This window comes from Canis aureus, chromosome 9 (assembly GCF_053574225.1).
Source record: "Canis aureus isolate CA01 chromosome 9, VMU_Caureus_v.1.0, whole genome shotgun sequence".
NCBI lineage: Eukaryota > Metazoa > Chordata > Mammalia > Carnivora > Canidae > Canis > Canis aureus.
This window is the reverse complement of record NC_135619.1, coordinates 42935726-42957666: the sequence shown is the minus strand read 5'-3', so window position 1 is coordinate 42957666 and position 21941 is coordinate 42935726. Positions and strand designations below refer to the sequence as shown.

The 21941-nt window shown below is 45.4% G+C and overlaps 3 long non-coding RNA genes across 4 annotated transcripts in view; 2 read left to right on the top strand and 1 right to left on the bottom strand.

The window, feature by feature from the left end:
• LOC144320746 (uncharacterized) overlaps positions 1–2183 on the bottom strand; it is a 15910-nt gene extending 13727 nt beyond the window's left edge. Inside the window, exon 1 of the long non-coding RNA XR_013386350.1 lies at positions 1490–2183. This is a non-coding gene — a long non-coding RNA (uncharacterized LOC144320746). The remainder of the gene's footprint in view (positions 1–1489) is intronic.
• The window catches only part of LOC144320742 (uncharacterized), a 147675-nt gene that overhangs the window by 69443 nt on the left and 56291 nt on the right, over positions 1–21941 (top strand). The window lies entirely within an intron of this gene.
• The window catches only part of LOC144320744 (uncharacterized), a 25637-nt gene extending 3696 nt beyond the window's left edge, over positions 1–21941 (top strand). Inside the window, exons 2-3 of one of the 2 annotated variants that reach the window (XR_013386348.1) lie at positions 1172–1781; positions 19815–21941. This is a non-coding gene — a long non-coding RNA (uncharacterized LOC144320744). Of the gene's footprint in view, positions 1–1090; positions 1782–19814 lie in introns of both variants that reach the window. The other variant, XR_013386347.1, reaches the window with a different exon arrangement.

Here is a 21941-nt window from a genome sequence, read left to right as displayed (position 1 = left end):
TTTCTTTCCCAGATTCACAGACTCCTTACCCTTTACAACATCTGATTTGACACCTCCCAATTTCTCCAGACTTAGGATCTTTCTTCTAAGCAATCCCCTCCAGGGTCCCCCCGCCCCCGCCCCACCCCAGAAGTTTTTCCTCCAGAAGTATTACCATGAGGGAAGCATCAAGGTGTTAACTCTCCCACCCCTGCTTACAAATAACCACAATTAACCTGTACTGAAACAAAGGATTCCATCTATAGAAACTCATTTGTTTCCTTCTCTGCAGCTGGCTGGGCTGGTGACCGGGAGCCGGAGCCTTCTCAGTCACTTTTTTCTTAAATGTTCCAGGAAATGACTAGTTCATTATAGTTAAAGTGTATGTTACCGGCCATCCCAGCCACCGGTCAACTCCTAGTATTTCCTGCTTTTTGTTCCATTCAAATACCAGAAGAGTGGTTTCACTTAGGCACTCCCTATCTGGGGCTTGAAGAGAACCCAGAGGCTATTTCCAGCCTGGGCCTCCCTTTGAGCTTTGCAAACCCCATCCCACTGTTGCCTCAAACTCCCCATCCTCTACAGTATCAGGAAGTTTAGGGCAAACAGTTCAGGCTCTGTTAAGAGCTGGACGTCCCACCACCACCCCACCACCAAAGTATGCATCTTGGAGCTTGGAGTCAGGAGGGCTCTGGCTGCCTACCTTCCTAGCTGTGTGATCTTGGACAAGTCAGTTAAATATTCTGAGCCTCAGAAGAGGGATAACGATAATACCATCTTGGAAGGTTTGCAGAGATTAAACCAAGTGGGTTTTGTAACTGGTGCTTAACAGACTTTAAAAGACTATTCAAATTGCAGCCGCATCATTTCTCAAAATGTAGAGCTAAAGAGGAGCTTCTCAGGGGCACCTGGATGTCTCAGTGGGTTAAACATCTGCCTTCAGCTCAGGTCATGATCTCCAGGTCCTGGGATCAAGTCCCAGGGATTGGCTCCCTGCACAGTGGGGAGTCTGCTTCTCCCTCTATCTCTCTCCTGCTTGTGGGCTCTCTCTATCAAATAAATAAATAAAATCTAAAAATAAATAAAAAATAAATAAAAAGGATCTGTTCAGAATTTTCGCCAGGAGTCCAGAATGTCAGCAACTGCTGTGGCACTGAAGAAGGACCCCCCACTGTTCCCTCCCCTCCCCCAGAAGGAGCCCCCAGGAGAGAAGACGAAAGCCCTGGAGCAGAAAGGGAAGGCCCTGCTTGACAACACCGAGTGGCTCATCAGGAAATCAGTCTCCCAGTGGTTCCCCTGCCTTCCACACGGTGGGAGCCCACGGCATGGCCCCAGCCCCCGGAGTGGCAGGAGAGAAAATCACCCAGTTTCAGTGTGACTGAACCCCACGCCTGGGCCCTCCCCCTCATGCCATCCTGCCCGCTGTGCAGCCGGTTTCTCTGGTGAGGTGACCGGCCAGGCTCCCCACAAAGGGTTAACCTGCAGGCTGTCCTCCTGGGCCCTTGCTTACCTGCAGTCCTGACTTCTAGTCACTGGCACGTAATTCTTTGCTTTGACAACTGCGCCTGAGTGTTCTAACCCCTGGCTGGCCCGGTGGAGTTTGTGTGACCACACTTTGAAAAGTGACTTCAGTGCTCGCGGTGGTAACTGGCGGGCACCACAGACTGTCCATGTGGAGCTGGGACAGACTAAGCCATTGGGTCTCCGCAGCCCAGTTCTTTTCCTGTGGCTTCCTGCTGCTGCTGTGGCTGCTGTGCACCCTCGAGGAAGGCACCGGGCCCCAGGGCCCTCCTGGCTGATAGGTATGTGTGGGCTGTGGAGGCGGGGGTTTTCTCTTAGACATCCTTCCAGAAATAGCCAGGTATTTTCCGATGGCTCCTGGTGGAAAAAGCCCTGCTGCCACAGGGGCTTTGCCTGTGACACTCCTCAAGGTTCAGTGTCTACCGGGTTAACCCGACACAAGCCTTGCGAGGAGTATGTGGACACAAGCAAAGACCACCCAGTGTGGGCACAAGCAAAGAGCAGCAGCGGCTATTTATGCAGAGCCTGCTATGGCAAGGAGCTCAGCCACCATCGCCTGCTCTTGGCAGAGACTCAAAGACAAGTAGGAGAGCAGGAAAGCTCCACAGTGAAAACTAGAGAAGGTTTCAGGTACACTCCGGCTGGAAGTCATTGGTGTGGCGGGTAGCCGGAGGTGGCATAACCAGGAGCAGGGCACATGGTGTGATTGGTTCAGAGAGTACATTTGACTTTCTCTGGTTGGTCCTGAGTTGGAAGCTTAGGCAAAATTTAGGGAAGTGGGTGATTACGGGCTGATTACTACAGAGGTTGTGTTTTACCTTCCTGGGCTGGTTGCTGCAGGGGTTGGGGGTCAGGGTTCAATTTTTACATATGATCTGGCCATTGTTCATTTGCATGGTCAGTCTCTCAAGAATTTGAGAATCCTAGTTAGTCTGGATTGTCTGATATTATTTTGGGGTGACTAAATTGTGGCTCAGTAAATAATGTATGCACAAACAAAACGAGGCTGGAAACAACTAGAATGCCCAATTTTGCAGAGTAAAGAAAATTATGGAACACCCATGTTGTGCATCAGTTTGGAAAGGTTGTTTCTGCAGAGACTCTAAGGACATTGGAAATGTTTACCAATGTGCAGCAAACCCTGCCTCAGACCTGTGCCATGTCAATCTAGCAGTGGAGCTCAGCCGTTTTCTTAATTTTAACAAAAACTCATTCACCCAAGGCCTTTGAACAGAGCATGGAAGGATTTACATGCAGTCAAGTGTACCCAAACATGAATATCATTTCTCTGAGTCTCTTGGTCCCCAGGCTTCTTCCATGCTTCTGGCTTTGGTCTCCCAACATGCTCACAAACCTCCTCTTTTTTCTCTTCTGCCCTCTTTCTTCTCTGCCCCCACCCTTGAGAGGAAAAACAGATTCTTCTTATTATCTTCTGCACCCAATTCAACTCTCTCCAGTCCCCCTTCTTGCAAAAGCCACTCTCCCTGAACACATGCAAAAGCTCTATCAAAACCACAGAACTGCCCTTTGCGCTTCATTGGGCCCCCAGATTACATTGGCTCTGAGACCAGGCTCTTCTCATGGGCCCCCGAGTGTTGAGTAAGGGAGGGAGTCGGTGTGGGCAGGTGTTTTTTTCCAGTAATACAGGGTTGTCTGAAGATTAGAGATAGTGTACTGGAAAGTTCCTAGCAGGGGCCCTAGCCCTGGGATGGCCCCTGTTGTATCCAATAGCCCCAAAGGGAGCCTCCTGCAGGTCCTCTGAGTGCTCAGCATTCACACACAGAGGCCAGCTCTGTGGATCACTCCTCTGCTACTGGTTTTGGTACAATTTCACCCATCTATTCTCAAAGGCTAGGGCTTTCAGCCTCTGTGTTTAACCAATGTTCTCAGTCAGTGTCCTCTCCACTGTTTTTTTTTTTTTTTCCTAATGTTCATCCAAGAGGTTCTTATATTGACATCTCAGCAATAATTTTCTGTTGATAAGTTCTGAAGGCCCCATGAAAGTTATGCTTTTAACTTTTATTGTCTCATTTTTCTCTCTGCTGGGGCCCAGATATGTCCAGCCTTATCTAGAGAACCAGTGGGGAAGCCTATCAGGAAGCAATGTGTATGACGGACCAAGAGGCCAATGAGGAAGTTCTCTTTCCAAGGGAGACACTGGCAAACCCAAGCTGCCACTAATCATAATGCGTTTGACCTCTGAGGAAAGGAGTGGTTTTGAGCAACAGCTGGTGTATGCCTCCCAGCTTGTTCCCATCCAGCATCCTGTGGGTGTGACCACGTCCTAAGAAGAGAGGGCTGGAATGGCGAAGAGCAGAATCAGGCACAGTCATGCAAAATTTCCTTAAGATATTGGGGGCACACAAGTAGCACTTCGGGGAGAAGCAGAAGTGAAGGTAGATAAGGAACACACCTCAATTTGCAGAGCCAGCCGGGACCAGGGTCATAGAAGCAACTCCAGCAGGTGGATTCTCATCCTAGGAAGCAAGAGCCCAGTGAGGTGGCCTAGCACAGAAGCATGAGTCAACTTTAATGGACAACGATGGTGTCTTTGGTGAAAACCTAAAGCTTCTGGGAGTGGCAGCAGTGGTGCCCTCAGTGCCGTTAACTCACTATTGACATCACTGGCTTCAAGTAAAAGACAGTACCACTAGCTCAGATACTACCTTCTTCGTAGCACAGTGGACCTTCCTATTGGAGAAGGACTGGGGGTTTTTTTTTTTTTTTTTTTTTTTAATTTTTTATTTATTTATGATAGTCACAGAGAGAGAGAGAGAGGCAGAGACACAGGCAGAGGGAGAAGCAGGCTCCATGCACCGGGAGCCCGATGTGGGATTCGATCCCAGGTCTCCAGGATCGCGCCCTGGGCCAAAGGCAGGCGCTAAACCGCTGCGCCACCCAGGGATCCCAGGACTGGGGGTTTTATTTTATTTATTTATTTATTTATTTATTTATTTATTTATTTATTTATTTTATGATAATCTCACAGAGAGAGAGAGAGAGAGGCAGAGACACAGGCAGAGGGAGAAGCAGGCTCCATGCACCGGGAGCCCGATGTGGGATTCGATCCCGGGTCCCCAGGATCGCACCCTGGGCCAAAGGCAGGCGCCAAACCGCTGCGCCACCCAGGGATCCCGACTGCGGGTTTTAAATGCCTAAGTGCCAGGTTCTCTACTAAGGTGTGGAGGTTTCTCCATTTAAGTCTTTTAACTTCTTAAGAACCATATTTTGTGTTTTTTTTTTTAATACTACTTAAAGCTATCCATATTTTTAAGGAACAATAAAACATTTTTCCACCCTTTGGAAGCTGGATCTCGGCAGGAAGTCTTGATACTTTCCCAGAGTGAATGCCACTCTCATTCAATTACACTCTGACTCACCAAGTTTCCTTCTGTCTTGACAGTCTATCCAGCTCATGGCCCACCATCCACAAAATACACAGTCTGCCTAAAATATTAACGTTTCCCTTTTCTAGAATTTTGTTGCCCTTACAACTAACATTGACACTTAAACACATGGGGCCTTGTTTTGGGGACCTTAGGTTTTTCACTCCAGTGAAGGGGGAGGGACCGTCTTCACTCCAGTGAAGGGGGAGGGAACTCCACAGAACCTAATGCAGTACAAGCCCTAAGTAGATGGCCTAGTCATAGTTACTCAATTAACTTTCTAGGCAAGGTGTTTAAGCTCAGGCTTGCTGCATTCATGACCCTTTCTTCCCAGAGCAGGTCTGCGGCTAAAAAAAGATGGCTGGAAACACTACTGTGCTCTGTCTGGCCTGGATGAAAATAGAGCACTTTTCTACCAAGCTCATTGGGAAGGAAGGTTGATACGTGTGTTGTAGGTTAGAGAACTGGGAGGGGATGAGGGAGTCAGGGAGGTGACACAACATTTATTTCTACTTCCTTATATGCTGCTTAGTAAATATAGTTAAGTTCTTATCATATGTTTGGTGTATATCTTTCCTCTTAGGTTAGCCATAAAGTTCTCAAAAGACAGGGACCATGTTTTATACTGAGAGTTCTGTATTTCAAGCCAGGCCCAACGATAAGACCATGTATTTATGTAATCATTTAAAATAATTACCCAAGTTTAATTGTTTAATTAAATTACACAACTTAAAAAAAAAATTACACAACTTAAGGTATTTTCTGATTTATTGCCTCGTTTGCTCCTGGTTATCGTAAATAACTAAGGCTCCAAATACTTGGTTCAGGACTCACTCTCCTACCAAATCCAGAAGGAGGTTTGAAGATGCCCCTTAGGGTTCTTGTGTGTTGTTATGTACCCAGCAACCATTTTTCTCACTTGAAATTAATTCGGGGCACAATTCAGTGCCCACTGCTAAGAATGGCCCCTTACAAGTGCTTCTAATCTTGGCCAGTGTTGTTTACGAGAGGAGAGGCAGCTTCCTGTTCCCTCAGCCACCGTGGCTAGGCAAATGCAGAGTTGTTTACCCTCTTAAACTCCCCCTAGCACAGGCAGAAAATGATCACTGGCTTAGAACTACTTACCTGGGGCATCACTGAAGCCCCTGGACACCAGAATTTAAGAGTCCATACTAGGCTACGGTTGGTTGGAGCTGGGGTCCCAGGCCTGGAACAAAACCAAATTCCCCAGCTTACCAGGAAGCTGTAAATTCTGCCAAGCGGTGGGGTGGGGGGAAGTTCAGAGGTAATTCAGCCTTCTCGGCCTCAGGAGGACAGAATCAAACTGGTCTGGGGGGAGGAGGAGGAGGACAGAGACCTGCCCTTACCAGAGCCCTCCCCTTCCTCGAGTTCCTGAGGAAGCTCCGGGCTGCTCTTCCTCTATCTTTCCCAAGTGGTCCTTCCCCTCCTTCTACCTCAGTGGAAGGGCCTTCTTAGGGTGACCAACTACTGCAGTTTGCCTGAGACTGAGGGGGTCCTCAGGCTAGACTTTTAGTTTTTAAACCAGGGAACTCCTGGGCAAACCAAGACTTGTGGGTCCCCCAGGTCTCATCTCTCTCTCCAGGGCCTCCTCAGGGATTTTCCTGACTCCCCGGTGGGCGCCAGCCCTTGGAGCAGAATTCCTCTCTAGGTCCCCACTTCTGGCTTCTGAGCTGCAGCCCAGTCCTTCAATCACCAGTCTGATGATGCTATCTGCAAGCCCAAGTTGAAGTTCCAGAGGGTCTGGACCGACTGGCTCCCTCACTCTCCACTCCACCAACCCTGCACCACTCAGCTCTCACCGTTGCCATTTTGGTCAACACCAGGCCATTGTCCCAGCTGTTCGGGATTTATCTGTTTACATTCACGGAGTACCTATTTTGTGCCAGATTCCGTCCTGGGTTCTGGGAACTCTGCAGTGCCAAAACTTGCTGCTTTCATGGAGCCTACATCTAAGTCCAGGGAAACAGAAAATAAATAGCTACGTAGGCAATAAGCAATGAGGGCTTAGGTACCATGGAGAAAGATTAGCAGGTATAAGGCACGCTGCTGAGGGGAGCCACCATTACAGACCATTCGGGGGGATTTCAGGGAAGTCTTTTCTTTTCTTTTCTTTTCTTTTCTTTTAAGACGTATTTATTTATGTGAAAGAGAGAGAGCGCATGTGCATGTAGGGGGGTATTGAGGGGCAGAGGGAGAGAATCCTCAAGCAGCTCAAGTAGACTCCCCACTCAGCCCGGAGCCAGACAAGAGGGGGTGCAGGGGCTCCATCTCAGGACCCATGAGATTGTAACCTGAGCCACGACCAAGAGAAGATGCTTAACCAGTTAACTAATTGAGCCACCCAGGCACCCCGAGGAAGCCTTTCTGATGCAATATCATCTGAGTGGAGGCTTAAAGGAAATGAGAAATGAACCAGGGACTATCTGGAGGAAGAGTGTGCCAAGCAGAGGGCACAGTAAATTCAAAAGCCAGCGTCGTTGGGCAGACGGGCAAGGGAAAGAGTAGTAAGAGAGAAATCAGGAACAATGCAGAAAGTGGGGGTCAGGTCCTATAGGGCCTTGTAGATGAAAACACTTCATTTTTTATTCCTTTACCCTCTAATTTGTTGCCAGACCATGCCAATCTGACCTCTGCAGGGTCTTTTCTCTCTATTTCTGTGGCTAGCCCCTTGTGAAGATCCTCATTACTTCTCATTTGAATCATTAGATGGGCCTCCTGAGTAGTCTTCCTGCCTCTTGTCTCTCCCTACTCTAATCCTACTCCCCCCTGCTATCATCTTCTCGAAGCACAGTTCTGACTGTCGTCATCATAAGATCATTAGCATACATTTATGTAGCTCTGAATAAAAGGAGGGGGACAGACACAGGGGATGTGTTCCCACAACTTCCCGGCACGTCTTTGTCAGAAATAGATAGAACTGTCAAAAATATGTTGTCAAACATGTCAGAGTTCTGTTTTTATGCCACAATGTAAAAATTGCAAATTTTCCATCCAACTAAAAAATAAATAGAAAGATGAATTAGTCAGAACCCCTTTGGTTGCCATGAACAGAAACCGAATGCAAGCTGCCTTTCAAAAGGTAATGCTAGGGGCACCTGGACGGCTTGGTCGGTTCAGCGTCTGCCTTCCACTCAGGTCATGATCACAGGGTCCTGGGGTTGAGCCCGCATCTCGGGGTCCTTGCTCAGCGGGCAGCCTGCTTCTCCCTCTCCCTCTGCCTGATGCTCCCCCTTCTTGTTCTCTCTCTCTCTCTCTCTCTAGCTCTCTGTCAAATAAATAAAATCTTTAAAAAAAAATAAAAAGGTAATGTTAGCTCCTATTTTAAAGCTCTAATCTTCAGAAATGGCTAGCTCCACATGCCAGCAAGGGCAATAAGAAATCTGCGTGTTTCCACCTCTCAGATCTGCTTCTTCTCTCTGTAGTCTTTGTTCTCAGGCAGAGAGACCCTGCCCAGGCAGTGACAAAGATGGCCACCACTGCTTTCAGCTTACACCTTCTCAGCTTTGCAACTCCACTGAGAAAATGGGTATCTCTTTTAGCAAAAGTCTCAGTGCTGACTCTCACTGACCCTCCCTGAGCAAAAGACTTACTCCCCAACCAATCACTATGACTGGTTAGCCAAGCCTGGGTCACATACCTGCCCTGGACCTGAGGTGGGGAAGTATGAGGTGATTTCCTCCTGGACTACATGGTGTGTGGCTTCCAAAGGCCATTTGGTGCTGAGCATGGGGGAGGGATGGTGGGAAGGTGAAAACAACATGTGTCTACAACCAAAGCCTTGTTGCTGACCCATGTTGGTGATCCTTGACCCCAAATATCTCTGAGAAGTCAGTAAGTCTCCACCCTCAAAAACTGTTAGTCTTGTTGTGCTCATATTTGATTATTTCAATGATGCTCTTGCTCCATCATCTTAAATAGCTCCCCACTGCCCACCTCCTGCCAGCCTGCTCTCTTCCAGCTCTAGGTCTACTTCACTTGCTTGACAACAGGGCCTGAAAGTGAAAAAGGTCTTTGTCCATGAGCAAGCTTTCAATAAGCTGAAGCTACTGTTATGGACAGCCACAGTCACAGACATAGGCAGGACTACAGCAGACCACTCAAACATCATAGGTAGGTATCTACTGGGATGCTAGCAGGAAAGGAAGAGCCACTTGTGTAGACTGAGGACTATCCCCCACCTCCCTGACATAAAAGGAGTCATTAATAAGAGGAGTTTGAAAGGGTACATAATATGTGTTATATTTATAAACATATACATAATCTCATTTAGTTCTCACACAATAACTTTATGAAGTAGGCAAGACTATTCTCATTTCGCAAGCTCACGTCTCACAGGGGAAAGGTGAAGGATGAAGATGTTGAGCACCTTGACTGCTGCATCCACAGCTAGGATGTGGAGGATGTGGGATTTGAGCCCCATGCTCTCCGACTCACACATCCTGCCGTTTCTGTGAGGGGCAGGGAAAGGGCTCCTCCTGGAAGTCCACCCACAGCTCTCTGTGCCCTGGAAATGCACCAGCGGCCATGCCTGCCTCTCAGGCAAGTAGGTGGCCAGACTTGACCTTGCCTACTTTTCAAGGGGCAGAAAACGGAGAAGAACCAGGATCAAGGGTCGATAAGGCACACTCAGAAAGGTAGAGGAAGTGGTGGTTGCTCAGGCCTCCTGCCGCCCTCTTACCTGAAAGATCCTTCTAGCAAATAGCTACCGCCCACCCTTGAAAACAGCTCCTGTGGTCAAACGGTGTCCGAGTAAAAATAGCTGGGCCCTCTCCCTGCCCTGGCTGCGTGCTGGTCTGGACAGCACCTGCAGGTGGGGCTCCCTGGGCCTGCCTGCTTCCAACATGTCCTACCCTGCCCTAAGGTCTGTGGCCAGGTGCGTTGTGAACCCAGCAGGCTGCCTCTCACCTCTTGATGGGAGCCCACTTGCAGCCCACCCCATCCCCTACCCCTCCCCCATCCCGCCCTGTGTGGCCCCTCAACCCAAAACTTCCAACCGCAGTTGCTGCAGTTCAGAGGCCTCTCCTCTGACCTCCACTCCGACTGACCCCTGGTGGACTCAGGTGATAACATAGCTCAGTCACCAGGGAGGCCTGACCAAACTGCGGAGTCCTTGGGAGGAGCAGGAGGCCCTGAAAGTCAGTCTCAGCAGAGGCACCGAGGGAAACATGAGGCCCAGGGGGGCCTGGAGTCTCCTGAGCAGGTGGCCAAGTGAGGCAGCAGATGGTCAAGTGAAGCAGCTGGTGAAGGAGATGCGTACAGGTGTGGTGTGTGTTTAAACAGAGTGGACTAGCCTGGTGCTGGCAGAGGGCATAAGGTTTCTGCAAACAGTCAACAGGAAGCCAACAGGCTGGCTGGGCAAGGCAAAGTCCTAATGAACCTGGCTCTACACATACCCTGTCTGACCTGGAGCTTGGAGATTGAGGGAGGAGGCCCAGAGAGAAATGGTGGGAGGCAGCCTCAGAAGTTAGGTTACCAGGTAACTCAGGCCCAAGTGGGGCCCCTGACTAGGGAATCCCCAGGGCAGATCTGAGTTAGTGATGAGGGAGAGGGGGCCTGTCCTGCCCACAGTAGGAAAGGCCCAGAGCCTTGGATGTTGAGAGTCACTAGGAGACATGATACAAGATCTTGGACCACAGTAGTAAATGTTACTTTTTTTATCCGGTATATTCAGATTTTGTAGTGAGAAGAGATTTCACAATGAGTCCACCATATTGACGAAAAGAAAAGTACAAATAGACCCACATTTTTTATTTTTATTAATTTTTATTTATTTATGATAGTCGGGGGGGGTAGGCGGCAGAGACATAGGCAGAGGGAGAAGCAGGCTCCATGCACCGGGAGCCCGATGTGGGATTCGATCCTGGGTCTCCAGGATCGCACCCTGGGCCAAAGGCAGGCACTCAATCGCTGCGCCACCCAGGGATCCCAGACCCACACTTTTTAAAATGTATTTTAAACTTCTCATTATGGAACATTTTACCCACTCCCATCATGCAGATTATTTTAAGCAAAACCCAAACATCAAATCATTTCACCCATAACTATTCCAGTTAATTTCTCTAAATTTTAGAGCAGTAGTTCTTCACCCAGACCAGTTTTGCCCCCCAGGAGACATTTGACTATGTCTGGCGATGCTACTGATTGACATAACTTGGGGGAGGGGTGTACTACTGGCATCTAGTGAGTACAATCCAGGAATGCTGCTGAACATCCTACAACATAAGAAAGAGCTTCCCATGACAAAGAATTATTTGAGACAACATGGATGGACCTAGTGAGTGTGATGCTAAGTGAAATAAGTCAGACTGAGAAAGACAAATATATGATTTCACTCATAAGTGGAATCTAAACAACAATAACATGAATAAACAAAAAGCAGAATCAGATCTAGAAATACCAAGAACAAACTGAGGGTGGCCAGAGGGGAGGGGAGTGCGGGAAGGGCAAAATGGGTGAGGAGGAGGGGGATATGGGTTATGGGATGAATAAGTCATGGGGATAATAGATAATCAGTGAAACTATCATAGCATTGAATGGTGACAGATGGTACCTGTACTTGCGGTGAGCATAGCATAATGTATACACTCATCAAATCACTATGTTGTACCCCTGAAACTAACGTAACATTAGATGTCAACTATACTCAAAAAAAATTATTTGGCCCAAAATAACAATAACACTGAGGGTGAAAAACAATGTGTTAGAGCCTAAAAGGTAAAAGCACTTTAAATATATAACTACAATATTATTAGCACACAAAATAATTAATTCCGTAATATTAACTATCCAATTAATATTAAAATTTACTCGGTTATCTCATTAATTTAAAAAAATTTTTTTGTTTAAATCAATATCCAAAACAGGTTTATACCTTGCAACTGGTTAATATATTTCTCAGGTCTCTCTTAATCTATAGGTGGTCATCCCTCTTTTTTTTTTCTTTGTGACTTATTTATTATAAAATAAAATTTTTTAATTACAAAAGAATACATGAGTATTCTGCTATCAAAATTGAAACATTACAGATAAAGCTAAAAATTCCTTTACCAGATATTCCAATCTTCATCCTCCCCCAGAGAATAACTATGTATCAGCTAAGATATGTTAAAGATCGGTTAAAATTATGTTTCGGAAAACAAACAAAACAATAACAACAAAAGCTTCAAGTTTACTTATTTTCTGGGAAAACAAAGTAGGTGGTCCAAGGCAAGTCTGGCAGTTGCATGAAGTTTTAGGGTCTCTGGCTCCATTTAGCTCTTTCCTCTACTTCCTCCTCATGAGCCAATATGGCTAATGGAGGACCAGACCTCTTCTCTGCCTTCCAGGCAGCAAGATGGAAACTTGGTGAAGAAGGGCATATCTCTCTGTAGGGGTTTGCTAGAGCTGCTGTAACAAACTACCATGAACTTAGTGGCTTACTCAAAGGAAGTTTATTTATTTTCTCATAGTTCCGCAAGCCAAAAGTCTGAAATTAAGTTGTTAGCAGGGTTGGTTCTTTCTGAGAACTGTAAGGAAAATCTATTCTATACCTCTCCCCTTTCTACTGGTAATTTGCTGGCAATCTTTGATGTTCCTCCTTTATAAAAGCATCACAGCATTCTCTGCCTCCTGTATCTGTATTCAAATTTTCCCTTTTTATAAGGACACCACTCATCTCATATTATGACCCATCCTAATGACCTCATTTTAACTAATTACATTTGCAAGGACCCTATTTCCAAATAAGGTCATATTCTTAGAAAATGAGGATTAGGATTCCAATCCTAAAGGAATATAGAATGAGGATGAGGGAGGCACAATTCACTTCCTGAAAGATGGTTATGGAAGTCTCTTACCTCTATTTGCTTATACTTCTTTGGCCAGAACCTAGTCTTTTGGCCACACCTCTCTGCAAAACCTGCTTAGGAAGCTAGGCTTTAGTGGAGCACACGGCCATCCCCCAAAATGTCAGTTTTCTGTTATGGAAAAGAAAGGGAAAATGGATGTCAAGGCAACAGCTAGCAACCTGCCATGGAATGTACCCTACCATACAATTTTCTGTGTGTCGCAAAAATATCTATGTGCCTTTCAGTAGGCACTTAAGCGTTGGATTCTTCATCCAACTTTACTTCTTGCAAAGCTCACAGTAGGAGCCAGCGCTGTCTAGAGCTTCACGCTTTTATCTACAATCCTCAGGACACCCTGGAAGCAGAGGCGGCTTGACGTAAGCCTCGGGGCCCCTCACTAGCACAAGACCTTTTCAAGGCCCCACTCCTAATTTTGGGTTTGAAGCTTTGTATTCTTCTTTAAAAGGGTCTCCAGAAGGGGAGCCTGGATGGCTCATTTGGTTGAACGTCTGCCTTCAGCTCGGGTCATGATCCCAGGGTCGTACATTGGGCTCTCTGCTCTGTAGGGGGTCTAACTCTCTGTCTCTCATGAATAAACAAAATGGTCTTAAAATTTTTTTAAAATAAATAAATAAATAGGTCTCAAAAAATATGCATGTCTCAGATCCTGAATCTGCTCCTGCCTGTAAGGTAGGAGTTATTATCCTCATCTTATAGATAAGAAAGTTGAAGCACAGAGAGGGCAAGTAGTTTGTCTAGTGTCACAAAGCCAATAGTGGAGTTGAGTTTTAAGACAAGGTCTGTCTATTTCCAAAATTAGGCTATTTCTCCAATGCCTTGCCAGCAAGAGATGCTGAAAGCATCCCCCAGATGCTTTCTCCAGTGTGGATCTTCAGCCACAGCCCCATCTAGGTGTTTGTATTTCCCCGAGAGCTGGTTGCTGACCTGGACACTGAGGCTGCTGTTCAGGCATATTCTCCTAGGGAGGGAAAAAAGCATCTCCTGTGGAAGGAATACCTGAGCTGGGGTCCATCCTTGGAAGCACACCTGTAGTAGTTTCCCAGAGCTGCTGGAACAGAGTGCCACAAGCTAAGTGGCTTTAAAAAAGAGAAATGTGTTCTCTCACAGTCCTGGAGGCCAGAAGTCTGAAATCAGTGTTAGCTAGGCCACACTCCCTCCAAAGGCTCTAGAGAATCGTCGCACCTTGTGTCTTTCAGCTTCCGGTGGCCCAGGAATTCCTTGGCTTGTGGCTGCATCACTCTGCTTTCATCTCCACGTGGACTTCTCTGTATCCGTGTTTTGTCCTCTTGTCTTGTATAGGGACATTTTGCACTGGGTTCGGGCCCACCGGGGTAATCCAGGATGAGCAGCTCATCTCAAGATCCTTCATTTAATTGCATCTGTACGAACCCTTTTTCCAAGTTAAGGTCACATGCACAGGTTCTGGGATGTCGTGGATGCATTTTCTGCACGGCCACCATTCAACCCTCTGCACACTTCATCCCAGAGTAGCAGATATCATTTCTAGGACCAGGGGAAGGGGCAGGAAAACATGGGTGTATGCACACTGTCCTCCTAGTCCATTTTAATGCGGTGGCAAAAGGGGCCATGTGGAACTGCAGAGACGGTGTTGCTCACTTGGGGAAGCATCAGTGGACCTAATTGCCCAGGGCCTGTTTCAAGTCAGAGAAACCCTGAAGGTTCTGCCAAGTGTAGGCATGTGGATGCCAAGCTTTTTTAGCAGAATGGGAAGCCACGCTGGCGTGGTTTTCTGTTTACTCTCCACTTTAGAGAGGTGCCCCGTGAAATGAATTTTAAATTCAGAAGCCAAGTCAGGAGGGGCACAGGAAGGCAGAGGGGTGAGAACTACATTTCCAATCAAGCTGTGAGTTCTGTGGCCTCCCTTCTCACTTAAAGGGCAAGGTGCTCGCTAGGGGGAAGGGTGGATGCCAGATTTTGGAGGTGGGAGAGATAGTTGCAGACCTGTACCTGCCACCATGTCCTTTAACTGATTCAAATTCAGTTTCAGGGGGCACGGAGCACGGAGTCAGAGTGTGTCTTGATTCCTAACCATAAGTGTTCTTCTCACCATAGCACCAAGCATAAGCATTCCCTCCTATCTGCTGGCTCCCATCCTGGTGAGGGGGCAGGAATGAGAGCGGACCCATCTCTCACCCACCAGAGCTTGAGCTACCCCCCCCCCCAGCTGAAAGCAGAGCATTCTGCAGGAGGAGGCGTGTAATCAGCCTTTCTGCCGCTCTCCCGTACAAGTGGAAGAAACTGGCTAATTAAAGTCTGCAGCATGCCCAGAAGCCTCTGCGGCCGCTCCAAGTGTTTCCTGTGCATTCTCTGCACCTGATGTTACATATTCTTCATGTTTATGTGGCGCAATACACTGCGCTCCACGAGCATGAGGTATTAGTGAGCCAATTTTCCCATCCACGCAGCTCCGGAGCAACCTATTATAATTTATGAAGGACCAGCATGGGCAATCAATAGGTGCCCCACAGGTTATTAAAGAAGAGAAAGATGGCCCAGGAGGCCCTGTTTACTAACAGGGAAATGGTCTCCTGGCAGCTTCTGGCATGTGGCCTGTGAGAGATTTACATTTTCTTTTCAGTCCAGAAACTGGGGCCTTCCCTTTTCATCTCGGGCCTAAGCTTGTGAACAAGTTGCTGGTGGAGGCCCAGTCTGACAGTAATCCTTCACTGCACCGTCATCCCAGAGGGAGCACTGAGAGTGAGGGGTGTGGGGTGTGGATCAGCCCAAAGCTTTAATCCATCCATTTATGTTTGGAGGCCCCTGAAAATATCATTCCTGTGCAGTGCTGAGACTTAGGGAGTAGGAGTGGGTGGGTGGGCTTGAGATCAGGCCAATGATGCAAAAAGAAGCAGGCAGTTCCCACCAGGCTGCCCAGAAGGTGTCTTGGTCAGCCTTGCACAGCTCTGGAGAAACCTTTTTTTTTTTTTTTTTTTTTTTTTTGTGCTTCTTCTGCCTTCTCTCTTTGTTCTTGGTCCTTTGATTTCAAGAATCTGTAGTTGTTCTGCAGTTTTCTTTACTACTTAACAATTTTCAAGGAAGAGGGCTGGTTGGATTTAAAAATAAAACCATAACAGCACTGGCTTATTTGGGTAAAGGGGAAAGAAGTACCTCCTCCAGTCCACTTTCTGGAAGGCAAGCTGGTGTAAGGTAGCAGTCCTCAAATGTTTTAGTCTCAGGGCCATTTTACACTCTTAAAATTTAAGTAGATGATGTCTATCAGTAGAAAATGCTTATTTAAAAGTTTCATTAATTAAAAATAACAAAAATAAATCCACTACATATTAGCATAAATAACATATTTTCATTAAAAAAAAAAAAACTTCCAAAAAATTAGTGGGAAGAGTAACACTGATATTTTTGCAAATTTTTTAGATGTCTGGCTTAATAGAAGGTAACTGGATTCCCAAATCTGCTTTTACAGTCAATGGTTTGCAATATGTTATTTTGGTTGAAGTGTGTGAAGAAAATCTGGCTTTACACGGATATATAACTGGAAAAACAGAATATTTAATAGTCTTTTTGAATAACTGTGGGTATTCTTTTTGATACTGCACCAAAATGTAGCAAGTTTCTTAAAGGTTAGTTGCAAAGTGAAATCTGAAAGTGTATCAATGAACTTTTCATATTCTGTTACATTAAAATCTGTTGGTTTATCATGCACTTTGATTGGATCTTTTACCCATGTATGAATTTGTAATACCATGCAATGGTCATTAGAAAATGCTTGTTTATTGAATTATAAAGAAATTCCAAATGTTCACACATTTCATCACAAGTAATTTAAGCCCAGAAAAACCAGAAGAAAAATAATAAAAATTAGATTAGAAATAAATAAAACAAAGGCACCTGGGTGGCTCAGTGGTTGAGTGTCTGTCTTCGGTTCAGGGCGTGATCCCGGGCATTATACAATATTTTATTAAAAATCACATTCATTAATATCACCATCTATCTCATTAGAAACGTCCTTAAATATTAGGAAGCTGTCAAGTTCCACAGTGGTAGATACAAGTTTCCAAAATTTGCATTTTCCCTTGCAAGTTCAAATTTTATCATTGGTAACAAATACTATCAGTTGTTTTCCTTGAAGTGACAGATTCCCTTTGTTCATTTAGAGAAAATGTCTGCCAAACACCCATGCCGAGAAAGCATTCTTTGTCATTCAGTCTTTCAAGCAAAAGAAAGAGAAAAGGAATATGTTTCATGAAAAAAATGGCTAGTTCAACTCACAGGTTTATCACCCCAGTACATTTTTTTTTATTTTTTTAAGATTTTATTTATTCATTCATGAGAGACAGAGAGAGAGGCAGAGACAGACAGAGGGAGAAGCAGACTCCATGCAGGGAGCCCGATGTGGGACTCGATTCCAGGACCCCAGAATCACACCCTGAGCTAAAGGCAGACACTCAACCACTGAGCCACCCAGGTGCCCCACCCCATTACATCTCTTAGGGATAACCATCATACCTGGGAATGCAGAAAAAGTATTTATGCATACTCTCCATTTCGTTACGCAGATTATTTTGAAGAGTGTCAGTATTTAATAAGACTAATCATATTTACTGCTTCATCAAGGACATTCTTAAGTGAAACTGGCATTTGTTTTTTACGGCAAGTGTGTGGCAGTGATGTCTAGTATGCCTTGGTGCCTGCCTTGATTCATGCTCAGAAACTAGCAGTCTTACCCACTATTGCTTTTGTACCTTCAGTGCAAATGTCAACATGGTGCAAAAGGCAAAAACCATCAACTGCAGACCTTCATAACTCCATGAGCCCCTCAGAAGTGTTGCAGGGATCCTCGGGAGTCTATGGATCCTCCTTTGAGAACAGCAGGGATAGTAGAAGGAACAAATGACTTGGTGTCAGAGACTTTTTACTCCATCTTTGCCTTGGACTAGCTCTGTCTTCTCCCAAGTCATTTTCCTCAAGTGTCTGTTTCTGCATGTATAACATTAAATGAATCAGATTAAATAATCTCTATCATGTCACTGTCATTTTAGAAGCACTGTGGGACACTGAACAATCTTTATCATTGACTTCTTATCATTATCATTGCCTGTTCATTTCTAATATGTTTTGCTCTTTCTGGTGGGCTGCTGCCAGGATATACAGGCACATACTCTCTTCCTAGCATTTTATAGATGAGAGAGCAACCAGCTCTCCCACAGACCAGGTGTTTTCTTACAGAGGAGGAACTGAATACTTCACCTCTACCATTGGGGAGAAAGTTGGACATCAGAGATGGCCTATTTGAACACTGTACCTTTTTTTTTTTTTTTTTTTTATCGTGAATGGTTCTGGAAGAGGCATTTTCAGCGAATAAATAGGAGGGCTCCTTGACATGAAATCTAGGCCGGAAAATAAAGGCCAAGCCATAGTAATGAGAGAAATACACAGTTTTATAAAACCTAGCCCAACAAAGGTACTACTGCTGGTTCCCCCCACCCTTGTAAAGCTTTGGAATAAGTACTTGAGCCCTTTACTAAAAGAGCGACAGAAGCCACCCTCAAAATGTAGTGTGCATTTGGTCTGGAGGACAGGTGAAGCAGCGTGGGAGAAGCTCTTAAACCACCCTCCTCCTAACCAAATCACCAGGTTAGCGGATGTTCTCTGTTTCCTGTATAAAACGCACTGTGCCCACAGCCCAGATGCTCAACTGGTAGAGGTACTCTCAGGGGCTCTTGGGTACTTCTGTTCCCACAAATGGAGCTGAGTGCTCACAAGGGGTCATGTAATTTAATTGTTGTGAAAACCAATGTAAACTGACATTTTATGTTTTGGAAAGGCTTGATAATGACTTGTCCTTTTGTCCTAATGACCGAAAATCCTATTGAGCTAGCATGGGAAAGACTAGGGGGAAAAAATCTTGAACATCTTAGCATGATCTGTACTTGGATAGCCTTGGGTCTTTAAATTCTCCTTCTACTTCGAAGAAACCTGAACTGAAACTGACAGGAGATTCCAACAGAATATAGACTCCACGAGTGTGGAGAATTTGTGTTGTTCACTGCTGTATCCCCAGCACCTAGAATATGCCAGGCGCATAGAAGGAACATGATAAGCATATATAGGACAAATGGATTGTGAGTATAGTTAATACAGGAAAGATAAAACAAAACTCCAGTTATTAGAAGCCTGCACCCAGAAAATGCCTTGACCCAACTTTTAAAAAAAGTATGTCTGAACATACTTGTATATGCTTTAAGTTAAAATAAGAAGTCTAGGGTATATTTCTCATGGTTACCCTTTAAGTAATATTCAAAATTAATGGACCATCTACCATTTTGATCACATTAGAGAGGAGCACTTTACCTGTATTTAGAAGCAGGGAAGCTCCTTAACTATCTAATAGATACTGGCTCCCCATGGTGGAGCACTAGCCCAGATCTGGAGACCTTAGTGCAGACTCCCCTGAACTCCCTTCTCCAGAAGGTAGCTAGAAAAATCTGCCCTGGTTCAGAAAGGAAGAGACCTGATAGGAGGCAGACTGCATCCCTGGACAGGGATTGGTCCAGTGGACACAGACGGGAATGAATGGCCTTCCCTTTGAAATTTCTCTGTGCCAGTAAGCTCTAGTGAGCCTGAATGATGGTAACAAATGCCACCCCCATTTCAGTCTATGTTTGAGGCTCTTTAGATTTGGACTCAGAGAATCTGAGTCACTTTTTGACCTTGAACTAGTTAACATACTTCTCTAAGCTCAAACTTCCCAACTGGTGGGCAAGGAATGGGTTTCCAGCTGCTGAGATATCACTCTTCTCAATGCTTGGAATAGGCAGGCGAGACCTAGGGCAGCCAGAAACTCTGAGTTTATCACCTCTGGGGCCAGCAGCCTCATCCCTTTTCCATGGTAAGGTATGGATATGGGTACAAACCCAGACATAGATGATAGATAGATAGATAGATAGATAGATAGATAGATAGATAGATGCTTTTTTTTTTTTTTTCAGTTTTCTGAGTGTATCACTGAATAGGTTGGAAGCACCAATAGTTGCAGCCCTAGCTCCTCAGCCAATAAATCCAGCCTTGTCTTTGTCAACAGGTTGTTGTGAGGATCACATGAGAAATAGATGTGAAATGCTTCAAGGGCAACCGATAGTCCTACCGACAACTGGCATTGTGACGGTCAGAAGCACAAGGAGAGTTTGAATCCATGTCACCAGCCCTAGTTACTTCACCAGATTCCTGAATCAACGGAGAAACAAGAAAAAGCTGGCATATCAAGCTCAAACCATTACCCTTATTTCGGATACATCTGTATTAGCAAGTGTCACCATAGGCAGGTAAACAACATCAGGCCAATTTACCCAGCCAGTCACAGGCAGCTCTGGGAAACCACATTCCTCCCCAGCAGGGAAAACTTTGTCCCTAGAAATGCAGAGTATAAAACATTCCCTGGGGGCAGTTTGTTCCCAAAAAAAAGAGAAGCGGGGACTGGTCCATGCACTGTCAAACTTGGTAAGGTTTCCAAACGTACCAATCAGCTCAGCTATTTCACCTCCCTGGGAAGGAGTATGTGAAGGGCTGGAGGGAGGGCAGGAATGTTGCACCAACAGAGCTCCTCCCACCTGGAAGAATGCACACCAGAAGCACCCTCTTGAGATGTGAGAGAGACTGTGGTCTGCTTCGTCTATTTCCTGGCAAACATGGTCAGAAGCACTGGACCAGTACCTCACCTCACCACCAGCTGCCTGGGTATAGAGAAGCAGGAAGTGGGCACCCATTTTTGTCTAGGCAGATCTAACAGACACAATCTGGCCACGGAGATGGATTCCTAATCCCTGTCAGATCGTCTCTGTTTGTAAGGCAAGGACTGGGTTTCTTTGAATCATTTTTTAAATAGTTAACATAGCTGAGCTATAAACCCATAAAGGAAAGGACTCGATAATATGACTGTCTCTGCAGTTGGCCAGCCCGTTCTAGATACCTGACAAGGACTAAAAGAATTAAGGAACGGGTGACACAACACAAGAGGAAGCACACTCAATACACGTTTTAGAGGGGACAGTTTGACCTTCATCTGTCCTATTCACCTTGATCAATGACCCCTCCTTACTTCTTTCAGCCAGGTTCAGACATCGAACATGTTTCCATGTCATCAGCAGTCTCTGCTAATAGTGAAAATCCTTTGAGGACTTCCCACCTATGAAAATAAATTCTTGTCATAACAAACAAAAAGGCAATTTGGAGGAGAGAGAGATTTCAAAATTCTTTAAGCCAACATAAGATTTTTTTTTAAAGCACTTCACTTGATGAGCTCTCAGTCCAATGCATAGCAGTGAATTTGTGTACATACATGATAAAGCCCCTCGATGTCAATGAGGGGGCACCATTAATATCCAGGTATGTGATTGGGGTCCTTTTCATATAGAATAGGATAAATGGTTCCTAAATACTTGTGATATGCTGAATTGTATCCCCCGAATTCATAAGTCGAAGTCCTAACCTCAATGTATGAATTACCTCAGAAAGTAATAGTATTTGGAGATAAGTTTTAAAAGAGGTGATTAAGGTAAAATGAGGCCATTAGGATGAGCTCTAATCTAATATGGTGTCCTTAGAAGAGGAAATTTGGACACACAGACATCAGACACGTTCACTCACAGAGGAGGGCCATGTGAGGACACAGCAAGAAGGTACTCACATGAAAGTTAGGGAGAGAGGCTTCAGGAAAAACCAAACCTGTTCACATCTTAACCTCCAGAACTGTGAGAAAATGAATTTCTGTTGCTGAAGCCACCTAGTGTGGGGTATTTTGTTATGGCAGCCCTAGCAAACTTATATAACATTTACTGCAGAAGTCTTCGTCATGGTGTCACACAAAGATGTGTTTGGGCAACACATCCATATACTCACCGGGCGCTGGGTAACAAGGATTGATAGAAAGTGCAACTGACAGATAACACAAGTGATTGAGTTATACTAGAAGGAAGCAATTGGCAAAACTTTAGAAGTCTCAAGAAATTGGACACTCCTGGACACCTGTAGCTAAATTTTCTTACCCTTAAAAATTATTCTTTTAAAGATTTTTTTTTATCTTCTCTCCCACTTTGCCTGCCTCCCCCTCTTCCCTCTATCATCTGCACCCCTGCTGCCACCACACCTACACGCTCTCCAACGGGCTTTGACATCCATTTCTGCCTTTGCTTAATAAAAAATAAAGCAGCTA